We start from the raw sequence: 12,880 nt of genomic DNA on the forward strand, positions 1-12,880 counted from the left end.
AAGCCAGTTAGTACTCCACTTGCTCCCCATTTTAAGCTAAGTACTAATATGTCGCCAATGGATGAAGCTGAACGAGAGTATATGTCAAAGGTACCATACGCAAATGTTGTTGGTAGCTTGATGTATGCAATGGTTTGCACAAGGCCTGACATTTCACAAGCTGTTGGAGTTATTAGCAGATATATGCACAATCCAGGGAAGGAGCATTGGCAAGCTGTGAAGTGGATTCTACGGTATATTCATAATACTGTAGATGTCGGGTTAGTTTTTGAGCAGGAAGACAATCAGTCTGTAGTTGGATATTGTGACTCAGATTTTGCGGGTGATCTGGACAAACGAAGATCAACTACTGGTTATGTGTTTACTTTTGCAAAGGCACCAGTTAGTTGGAAGTCTACTTTGCAGTCAACAGTTGCTTTGTCTACAACAGAGGCAGAGTACATGGCTATTACAGAGGCTGTGAAAGAGGCAATTTGGCTTCAGAGGTTGCTAAAACAGCTTGGTATTGAACAAAAAGGTATCACATTTTTTTGTGATAGTCAAAGTGCTATTCAATTAGCGAAGAACCAAGTTTATCATGCAAGGACGAAGCACATTGATGTTCGGTATCATTTCGTACGAGAAATCATAGAAGAAGGTGGAGTCACGGTGAAGAAAATTCATACTACGGAGAATCCTGCTGATATGCTGACAAAGGTGGTGACTGCGGTCAAGTTTCAACATTGTTTGGATTTGATCAACATTGTTGAACACTGAAGATTGAAGATGAAGACACAACCAAAATTTGTTATTGAGAGAAAATTGAAGATGTGGAATTTTGCCAAGGTGGAGATTTGTTGAATGCCAAAACTCCCACATCGGTGGAAGACCAAATTGGTTGGGATTTTTCCCTATAAAAGGAGGCCTAATGTTTAGGATTTAAACACACCTCTCATTTGCCTTCTTATCTTCTTAAGGCATTTGTATCTTCCCTCTTTAATATTATTTCACTTGTATTTTTGGAGTGGAATAAAATATTGGTTGTGTCCGAGGAAGTAGGCAAAATTGGCCGAACCTCGTAAATTCTGGTGTTCCTTTTATTGTTGCTTTATTGTCTTATTTATTATTTGGTGGCTGCCATAATTTTTGGTATAGTAGTTGTGACTCATTCACACTATATACATTTGGCTTCCGCAATGACATGGCCTGAGATTGCTCCCTACATTTGGCTCCCTACTAGATGGCTGCAACTGAGATCAAGTTCAATGACATGGCCAGTAAACTCATCGCATATCACGCCATCCCATAAGCAGCAATCTCTGCTCATATTCCATGTACTTGTTTTCGGATAAGGATTTCCACAGAAATAAGCAGATGGATCTATTGTAAACGTCTGCTTGAATTTTAGAAGGGAAATACTTTGTTATTTGTTGCACAATTGAGGTAATGTGGATGAAGAAAAAGCAAGTTTATGACAGAGAAAGACAAAGAGCACAACTGAGAGTTGTTTGTTGCCCATGGTTGCATAAATGAGTTCAAAAGTTGGGTGCAGAATTTATGAAAAAACCTATGCACAAATATATAGGAGAATAGTTTTCTTTGACTTGTCAAAGTTGCTGCTACTGTTTGATGAGAATAAGTGAGCATATGATAAAGAGCAGTTTTTTCTTTTTCCGATTTAGATAAGTTTATTTAATTTTGTGTGGTTGTTATAGATTAGTTTTTGATTCCCAGCTAATAATGTCTCCAAAGATCACTTAAGCATGATTCACTTAATATGTGTTTTTAGATTAATTTATCATACTTAACTATGATAAAAGCTCTGATTTTCAGACTTGAAAACAAAAAAAAAAAAACAAAGACCACCTAAAACAAGAAGAAAATAATAATAAAAAAACAGAATCTAAAAGCTGGTTTGATTGGAGAAAATTGTTTGTTCTTTTTGCTGTTGTCGTCACTCTCTCGTATAGCTGAGATTTGGGGTTGTTCTTCTGATTTCTGTTGCTGATCCGGTTGAGCTTACTCGTTAGTTGTTTTATTAGCTTCGATTCGGTTGATTCCAGTTCATCTATAAGCAAATAGATCTGAAAGGTCGAAAGAGAGGAGCTCGAGAGCACCTAAAGAAAATTTCTTCCGACATTGTTTCTAAGAAACAATTGGTTCGAGGATTTTGAAACGAAAAACTAGCATTGACTTTAGAGTGCTTTGCGCTGCTGCTAGTTACTTTCGGTGCTACACCAGTGGTAGCGGTGATAGCCATTTTTGGTCTTTGGGTCGTGGTATTTTCTGTGTTTTCAGGGAAATTCTCAAAGTTGTTGGAGACAAGTTGGGCGCACGAGCACTAGCAAAGGAGAGCAACCTGGACGAGCGTCAGCAAAGGGCAGTGGGAAGCGGTGCGTGAGCTTGCAAGTATATCGAGGGCTGCAAATCAACACAGGTTTGGTTCTCGGGAATTGGTACCTCCCGTTCTACTGTTTTCCTTTTGGTGTTAGCTAAATTGATGTTACTTTAGATCATAATAGTTAAATCATCCAATAGGTGTACAGGTAGTCACTTGTTTCCTTCTAGTTTGATTTGTTGTCCGTTGTGCACTAGCGAGTCTTTTGTAGATCTGTCGTAGGTGTAGTGGCGGCAGTCTGGGATGATAGATTAAAGGCATGTCCTCAGGTGGGGCAGAGTGTGGGACAAAGAGTGGGCCCGGGGTCAGGGGGTGGGTCGGGAGGCAGGGGAGGTATAGGGGGCAAGGGAGCCTATAGGTTGAGAATCGGGTCATGGAACATAGGTTCGCTAACGAGTAAGTCTATAGAGTTGGCGAAGATCCTTCAGAAGAGGAAGATTAATATAGCGTGTGTCCAGGAGACTAGGTGGGTCGGATCGAGGGCGAGAAACGCGGGATGGGTATAAGTTGTGGTATTCTGGAGTCGTGAGGGGTAAGAATGGAGTGGGTATCCTAGTAGATAGCCATCTTAGGGAGTCGGTGGTAGAGGTCAGGCGTGTGAATGATAGACTAATGACTATTAAATTGGTGGTGGGTGAGTGTACTTTAAACGTCGTTAGCGCGTACGCACCGCAAGTAGGTTATGATGAGGAGATTAAAAGGCATTTTTGGGAAGGGTTGGATGACATTATTCATAGTATTCCGCCTTCCGAGAGGTTATTCATAGGAGGGGATTTCAATGGTCATATTGGGTCGTCTGCAGGTGGTTATACTGAGGTGCATGGCGGCTTTGGTTTCGGGGAACGGAACGGAGGGGGCAGCTCACTCCTAGATTTTGCCAAGGCATTCGATCTAGTGATTGCGAACTCGAGTTTTCCGAAGCGAGAGGAGCATTTGGTTACTTACCAAAGTTCGGTGGCGAAGACTCAAATTGACTATCTCCTCCTCAGGAGATGCGACAGAAGGTTGTGCGAGGATTGCAAAGTTATCCCAGGTGAGACCCTTGCAACGCAACATAGGCTCTTGGTGATGGACGTTAGTATTATGATAAGAAGGAAACAGAGGTCAGTACGAGGCCGCCCGAGGATTAGGTGGGGCGCCTTGACTAAGGTTAAAGCCCAGGAGTTGGAAGGAAGGTTGTCGGCAATGGGAGCTTGGAGAAGTAGTGGGGACGCAAACACTATGTGGTCGACGATGGCGGACTATATAAGGAAGGCGGCGAGAGAGGTGTTAGGGGTATCTTCAGGCCGCACCGGTGGCCACAAAGGAGACTGGTGGTGGAATGCAGTTGTACAAGGTAAAGTGGAAGCGAAGAAGGTGGCTTACCTGCGGTTAGTGGGGAGCACTGGAGAGGAGGAGAAGAGAGCGAACATTGCGAGATATAAGGTAGCTAGGAAGGAGGCAAAGATGGCAGTGACGGAGGCAAAGACGGCAGCTTTTACTCGTTTGTATGAGGAAATAGGGAACAAAGGCGGGGAGAAGAAGTTACTCCGACTCGCTAAGGTGAGAGAGAGGACGGCTCGGGATTTGGACCAAGTGAGGTGCATAAAAGATGAGGACGGCAAAGTTTTGTTGGGGGATGACCAGATTAAGAGGAGATGGCAGACCTACTTTCATAAACTTCTAAATGAGGAAGGGGATCAGGATATTGTACTAGGTGAATTGAGGAACGCCGACAGCCCCCATAAACTAAGTGATTGTCGGGACATTAAGGTCGATGAGGTCATGGAGGCAATGCGTAAGATGAGAAGGGGCAGAGCTACCGGACCAGATGAAATTCCGGTTGAGCTTTGGAGGTGTGTGGGTAGAGCAGGCTTGGAATGGCTTACTAAGTTGCTTAATGTTATATCCAAGACTAATAGGATGCCCGAAGAGTGGAGGTGGAGTACAATGGTCCCGTTGTATAAGAACAAAGGCGATATCCAGATCTGTAACAACTATAGGGGTATTAAATTACTAAGTCATACCATGAAAGTTTGGGAGAGAGTGGTAGAAATGAGAGTGCGAAGGACGGTGTCTATTTCAGACAACCAGTTCGGGTTCATGCCGGGGCGATCTACCACAGAAGCTATCCACCTTATTAGGAGGATGGTGGAACAATACAGGGATAAGAAGAAGGATCTCCACATGGTGTTTATCGATCTAGAGAAAGCGTACGACAGGGTTCCTAGGGAGGTCTTATGGAGATGCTTAGAGGCTAAAGGGGTCCCGGTTGCCTACATTAGGGCGATTAAGGACATGTATGATGGAGCTAAGACTCGGGTTAGGACAGCAGGAGGCGATTCAGATTATTTTTCGGTTATTACGGGGTTGCACCAAGGGTCTGCGTTCAGCCCTTTCCTATTTGCCCTGGTGATGGATGCTATAACGCATCATATTCAAGGGGAGGTGCCATGGTGCATGCTATTTGCTGATGACATAGTCCTAATCGACGAGACACGACGCGGTGTCAGCGAGAGGTTAGAGGTTTGGAGACATACCCTTGAGTCCAAAGGTTTCAGGTTGAGCAGGACGAAGACGGAATACCTTGAGTGCAAATTTGGGGGAGAGCCGACGGAAGCAGGAGTGGAAGTGAGGCTTGATTCTCAAGTCATCCCTAAGAGAGGTAGTTTCAAGTACTTGGGGTCATTTATTCAGGGGTCCGGGGAGATCGACGAGGATGTCACACACCGTATAGGGTTGGGGTGGATGAAATGGAGGTTAGCGTCGGGAGTCCTGTGTGACAAGAAAGTGCCACTGTTACTGAAAGGTAAATTTTATAGGGCAGTGGTTAGGTCTGCTATGTTGTATGAGACCGAGTGTTGGCCGGTGAAGATCTCGCATATCCAGAGGATGAAAGTTGCAGAGATGAGGATGTTGAGGTGGATGTGCGGCCATACAAGGAAGGATAAGATTAGAAATGAAGATATTCGAGAGAAGGTGGGTGTGGCCCCATGGAGGACAAGATGCGGGAAGCAAGACTCAGATGGTTCGGGCACATTCAGAGGAGGAACACTGATGCATCGGTGAGAAGGTGTGAACGACTGGCGGTGGTGGGTACGAAGAGAGGTAGAGGGAGACCTAAGAAGTATTGGGGAGAGGTGATCAGGCAGGATATGACGCGACTTAGGGTTAATGAGGACATGGCCCTAAACAGGGAATTGTGGACATCGAGCATTAAGGTTGTAGGTTAGGAAAATTGTGATGTCTTTTTTACAGCGTATTAGAGTGAGACTAGCCAGTTAGGAGTTAGTCTTAAGATGTTATTGATCAACTACTGATGATAGGCTTTATCTGCTGTGTATTAATACCTTACATCTTTCTCGTATTTCCTATATCTCTTATATTGCTGTTACTTTGTTTTTATGGTATTTATGTTATGTTATGGATTTAATGGTATTCTATGTTGTTTTATTATGAGTCTATTGATAGTACTAATATAGTGTCTCTTGTTGCCTCTTTGAGCCGAGGGTCTCTTGGAAACAGCCTCTCTGCCCCTCGGGTAGAGGTAAGGTCTGCGTACATATTACCCTCCCCAGACCCCACTTGTGGGATTACACTGGGTTGTTGTTGTTGTTGTAACTATGATAAGTGCATATGATATGAAAGTTTCTAAATGAACATAATTCTTTTTTTGATTGTAGAAAATATTCTTTACTTTAATTGCCGTAGATTTGGGGCAACTTGTTCCTTTTTCCACATCAAATTGAGCAATTTTAGTGAAAGAAACTTTAAGGTATTTTACGTCAATAAATTAGTTTTTCCATGAGAATGTTCAAATGAAAGCTACAACAAAGTAATACTTTCACTTTTTGACGAACATTGTTTAAGTGACCATATTTTCTTATGTTATGGCTGTTGATTAAAAGACTTGGACGTGGACATTGGGCACAAGCTGGACCTTAAATAAAGCTTTTGTTTTATTTATTTATTTTTATAGTAGAATATTCAGTTTTATTTTAAAAATTTGTGAATTTGATGTTCGACTTTGCCGCGGAGGTTGTCATCCCTTTTAGGATAATGCAGTAGTTTTCTAATTGTTAAAATACTTTTTTCTCCTTTGTTGGTAACCCACAATAAGTAGATGGATTTTATCACAATTGAAATAAATATAAACGAATGTATAAAAGGACTCAGCCAAAAATTCTACCAAATATAATGAGGACAAAAAGGCCTATCCTCAATTCTGTGGTGTATAATTAATGGAACTAACTTGAAGCTATATAGCGTGAATAGAGCTTAGTTGATACTTGACCTTGGGTCCGGTTCTCTGGTCCTTAGCTGGACGAATCGGTCAAGTCTGGTCACTTGGGTCACAGTTAACCGAAGATCTTTACAAAAGGATCATTTCCAAGAAAACATCAAAATGTGTATATATGTTGTCTTCTATCGTTTACTTTGAAATCTTTCCTTGTTACATCAAATTCCAAATCCAAAATATTTTCTTTTATTAGTCGGAAACTCAAAAATCCAAAATATCTTCCTCCATACAAGCCTCCCATGAGGGAATTAAAAAAAAAAACTTAGTTGAAGATCATATCTAGGGCCTGTGTGTGTATGTTTTTTTTTCAAATAAACAATACATAATTGGTTTAATGTTAAGAAAAAGTGAAATTCTTGAATTTTTAAACTTCATCATTAGGTAACAATATTTATCTAATTACTAAAAATAAGAAATATATAACCCAATATTTAGTTCAAATCAGTGCACAAGTCTTTCCACGAACTACAAGGGACAAACTTTTTCTTAGTCATTAATAGTTGTTGAAGAGACCATATATAGCTCAAGTCAATGCACACGTTTGGACCAATGCTTTTCAAACGGAGATAATGGAAAATTTTAGGGATAATTTCACGTAAGAAAAATTGGGCTCCCCATTTTTCAATTTTATAGCTTATATTTCAATTTACAACCAACTAGCCCAAAAATAATAGGCTAAGATTCAATATCCAACTCTAATAGGTTCTCAAAATTACCATTTAATTTTTAAAAAGGATTGCTCAAGCTTTTAAGTTAATTTTCGTATTAGTAATTGTGACTCAAATATTAGTTCAACAAACCAAACCCATTTGGGTGGTGAAAATTAAATTTTTAACAAACTTAAATATATGGGTTTAAATTCCGAATTTGATTTTGTGAGAAATTTGAAGTGGGTATTATTTAGACTTGTTAGAAATAGTATAAGGAGGTTGTATATAAAATTTGAAGTCATTTAATGGAGATTTGGACTGGTTTTGAATAGGAATTGCAACTGAAAATCGTGGAAGAAGTTCGTCTACAGACGTTTGTATAAAGGTATATAAAAGTGTATAATAGTATATACGATGTGTTTATACACTCATATACACTATTATACAAGATTATACATAATTATACAAAAAACTGACTTCGTCTTCTTCCTTGCGTTTTTTCTGAAATTTAACTCAAATCTTGCTCAAATCTACTCTAAATCACTTCAAATTTAAACTCTGAACTCCTTTTGCTATTTTCAATCAATTGGAACAACACCCAATCCAAACAACTAAGAATTACAAGAAATTCTATTTTTTAAAGCAAAGCTTTCAATGCCCTTTAATGGTGGACTTCTACTCTTCAATTTTTTTACATTGCAACCAGGTGCTATAGGGGAGAAGCAGTAATGGCGGATGGCCCTTTGAAGCATATGTAAAAAAAAGTGAGAAGAAGAGAGAGTGAAAATAATGGTTGTGAGAACACAGATTTAACTCCATAGCTTTTAGAAGCAATGATCGTAAGAACACATATTTTAAATTTGCAAGAGTTAGTGTTTTCAAAATATGTACAATATAGGCCAAATGAGGTAAAACTTAAAAACATGGGCCATTTTTTGTTATGGTGTGAAGTCATGTGTATTTTCTTGTAATTCTTTCAAAATTTTAGTCTCTCGACGACTTCAGACCAAGTGTCTAATGTTTGGTCATAATTTCTTTTTTATAAATTAGCTTTTCTTCATTTTTATACCATTTGTTTTTTTGTGTGAACTTGTGGTGTAACCTTCTGGACACTTTTAGAACAAGTGTCTACATTTTGGTAATAAAAGCTTTTTTATTTTTAGGGAGATTAAGAATTTTCCCAAAAGTGATCATGTGCAAGAAGTCATGGATAATATGGTTACCCATATTTGTGATGACCTAAAATGAAATTATATGTTCCGAGGCCTTAAAAATGTCTTTTAGCATCACCTCAATTTGCGTGCACAATCTGGGCGTGTAGTCGGAAAGCCTAAATGTGAAAATCTGTGAAAAATAATAAGTTTTGACTCTAAAATGAATTAATTTGACTTCGGTCAATGTTTTGGATAAACGGACCCGGACCCATGATTTGACGGTCCCGGAGTCTCCGTAAAAAAATATGGGACTTGGGCGTATGCCCGGAATCTAATTCCGAGGTCCCAAGCCCGAGAAATGAATTTTTGAAAGAAATTATTTTCTGAAATTGTTTATAAGGTTCGGAAATAAATTTTGATTAGAACATGTAGGTATCGGGCCCGTATTTTAGTTCCGGCCCCCGGTACAGGCCTTATATATGATTTAAGATAATTACGTGAAGTTTGGTAAGAAACGGAATCCATTTGACTTGATTCGGACCTTAAACGCAAATATGATGTTTAAAGAAGTTTTGAGAAATTTCATTGATCTTGAGGTTTAATTCGATGTTCATGATGTTATTTTGGTGATTTGAGTACACGAATAAGTCCGTATAATGTTTTTGAGGTTGTGTGTATATTTGGTTAGGATCCCCGAGGGCTCGGGTGAGTTTTGGATAGGCCACGGGGTGAAATTTTGGACTTAAGGAATTGCAGATAGGGGTGTACATGGACCGGGTTGGTTCGGTTTTTATCAAAACCAAACTAAACCAACTATATCAGTTTGGATTGGTTCGGTTTTGTCGGGGTTTTCGGATTTTTTTGTTACATGAATATTATTTCAATCTTACATGAATATTATTTCAATCTTACTTTGTTAAAATTATAGATAAAGCTTTGATAAGTGAATATATGTTTAGTAAATATGAAACAAAATTGACAAACATATGATCTATTAATATATTCTAATGGTAGAACTTTTTTAGTAACACATGATTGTTATTTTCTTAGTCGTCTAACAATAATTTTTCGTTAATTTACGCTTTCAAGGTTAATACATGAGAGGATCCCAAATATTTCAACATTTTCTAAAGAAAATTCACTATAAAGTCTTAAAAATATAAATAAAATTTATATATTTATATGTTAATTTTGTTCGAATTTTATTACTCAATACCAAACCTAGTCGGGTTTTTTAATCGGTTTGATTTGATTTTTTGGTTTGATGCGGTTTTCCGGTTTGGTTTGAACACCCCTAATTGCAGGCCTGCAGGATTCGCAATTCCCAAACCCATGTTCGCAATTCCCAAGCTTCGCATTTCCCAACCCATGTTCGCAATTCCCAAGCCAGCAGAGGTCGGGGTTCGCAATTGCGAACCCCTGTTCGCAATTCCCATATCAGAGACCTGCAATTTTTATACTTAAACGATTTTAAACCTATTTTTCATATTCTCTCAAAACATAAACACACTTAGGCGATTTTTCAAGGATTTCTTCTTCTCCAAATCAATTGTAAGTCATTTTTAACTAACTTCCTTCGATTCTTAACATCTTTTAACATGATTTCAACTTCAAATCAATGATTTTCATGGGGAAAATTGGGTGTTTTGTGTAGAACCTAGGTTTTTCGAAAATTGGGGATTTGAACCTCGATTTGAGGTCCGATTTCAAAACAAATTATATATTTGGGTTCGTGGGGAATGGGTAATCGGGTTTTGGTTCGAACCTCGGGTTTTGACCATGTGGGCCCGGGGGCAATTTTTGACTTTTTGGGCAAAACTTTGGAAAATTTATTTTCATGCATTCAAATTGATTCATTTGGCATTTATTGATGTAATTAAGTAACTTGTGACTAGATACAAGTGAATTGGTGGTGGAATCAAGGGGTAAAGCTATAATTGAATCATGAATTATGTTCGTGGCATCGAGGTAAGTGTTTGGTCTAACCTTAGCTTGAGAGATTTGGAGTTGAGTCGTATTTGCTATGTGGTAATTGTTGAGTACGACGTATAGGCATAGAAACGAGTATCTGTACGTTGGTGTCTCGCATGCCCTTGAGTCTTTATATTGTGATTATCATGACTTCGTTGTATCTTTCATGCCTTGGTGATGGTTTCTAATTGTTGTATAAAGCTTGTGGAAAGAATTGTGACCTATGAACATTGAGGAGCGCTGGCTCAAGTTGTATAACGAACTGTGAAAGTATAAGTGACAATTGACCTTTTAGAGCATTGGCTCGAGTTGTGAAGGTATAAGTGATAATTGAACCTCTAGAGCATTGGCTCGAGTTGCGAAGTGAATTGTGAAGTAAAAGTGAGAAAGAGAAGAGATCATTATGTTGTCACCCTTGTCGGGCTATTGTTGATTCATTTATTATCTCCCTTGCCGGGATGTGGATGTTATTGATGTTGTTCCCTTTCCGAGATTTAATTGTTGACTTGTTGCTCCCTTGCCGGGATTCTTATTGCAAATTTCCTTTATTTTCTTGCCCTATTATTTGTGATTGTTGTTTGGGTTAGGAAGAGAGTTAAAGCACGAAGGGTGATGCCGTGCATTGTTTGTTTTGTGAGGAAAGAGTGTAAAGCACGAAAGGTGATGTCGTACCGCATGATGTACCGTTCCGTGCCTATTATATTGATTTCATGGTGAGGAAAGTGTGTAAAGCACGAAGGGTGATGTCGTGCCACACGATGTACCATTCCGTGCCTATTGTATTGATTCTTATGGTGAGAACGAGAGTAAAAACACGAAGGGTGGTCCCGTGTACTTGTCCTCGATTTCCCTGATTCTTGCTTATAATTGAGTAATGTTGTCCTTTACGTTTATTTACCGATTTTCTGTTGTTATTTGATTTTGTTTCGAGGTTATATATTCCCTTACCCTATTTGCCTTGTGATTGTTGTTTGGGTGAGGAATAGCGTAAAGCACGAAGGGTGATGCCGTGTATTGTTTTAGTGAGAGAGAGTAAAAGCACGAAGGATGATGTCGTGCACTTGTCTTTGATTTCCTAATTTTAGTGATAACTGTGTTACGGTTTCTCCACACTAAATTGTTGGTTTCCTGTTGATACTTGTTGTACCCCGCAACATGATTTCCCCTTCCTATTTTCAATTGAACTGTAGTGATCCTAATATTTATTTGTTGCTCTCCTGTTACTATTCGATGTTTCCCCGCAACATGTTTTTCCCTTCCCATACTTGACTGTATATGACTGTTTCTTTCTGTAATTTTTTCTACTGCATATAGTTAAATTGCACAGATTTATTTGGTAGTTTGGTCCTAGCCTCGTCACTACTTCGCCGAGGTTAGGCTAGGCACTTACCAGCACATGGGGTCAGTTGTGCTAATACTACACTCTGCACTCTTTTGTGTTGACCCCAGTGTTGTAGACTGCGAACCGCAGTGGGATTGTTGATTCTTGCTCATCAGGCGACCCAAGGTAGTCCTGCAGGCGTTCGCAGGCCTTGGCGTCTCCTTCTATCTACTATTCCTGTTCAAGTTCTATTACTTCGAAATTGTTAATGAATATAAAATGGGTAAAAAGGTAAATTGTGCAATTAATTAGCTTGCCTAGCTCGTATTAGTAGGCGCCATAATGACTCCGGAGGGTGCGAAATTCGGGTCGTGACAATATTATCCACCAATTAACCTATTTTTATCCGTATTAAATATGGATTGGGTCAGATAATTTTTTTCATTACCCATTTTGACCCGAACCATATCCGACCCGACCTGCCCGTTTGCCAGTCCTAGTGGTAATATTTACATTGTTACCAAAAAGAAAAGGGAGAAGAAGTGAATTTAAAATATTTATTTTAATTGCAAACACGATGCATGTTGTTCATTCACTTGTTTACACCAAATACCTGATGGAAATAAAAGCCGTAGGGGGCATATTGAATAATATATTATTTATCTCTAAAGTTCCAAAAGTATGTTCCATACTTTTGTTAGCTTAAAATTGAGAGCAATAGCTGGTTTAGTCCCTTCCCCCGAAGGAACATTGATGCAGGTGGCTTATGTTTGAAAACTCAGGCCGTAGGGGGCTTACGTTTATATTTTCTCCTTGTTTTACAGTGTTTTTCAAGCCGAAAATTTTTCTGGTTCTCGACAACTTTAGATCAAGTGTCTAATGTTTGGTTAAAAGTTTTCTATAAATAGATTAGTTTTTCTTCAATTTTATACCATTTGTTTGAATTTATGTGTGAACTTGTGGTGTAACCTTCTGGACACCTTTAGACCAAGTGTTACAGTTTGGTTATAAAAGCTTTTTTATTTTTACAAGTAGTTCAATTTCTTCCGGTCTTAAACAATTGGTCTAAAGTTCCTAGTAAACTTGTGTGAAACCTTATTATATGTTGAACCACATTACTTGAATTTC

Source organism: Nicotiana sylvestris, chromosome 10 (assembly GCF_000393655.2).
Source record: "Nicotiana sylvestris chromosome 10, ASM39365v2, whole genome shotgun sequence".
NCBI lineage: Eukaryota > Viridiplantae > Streptophyta > Magnoliopsida > Solanales > Solanaceae > Nicotiana > Nicotiana sylvestris.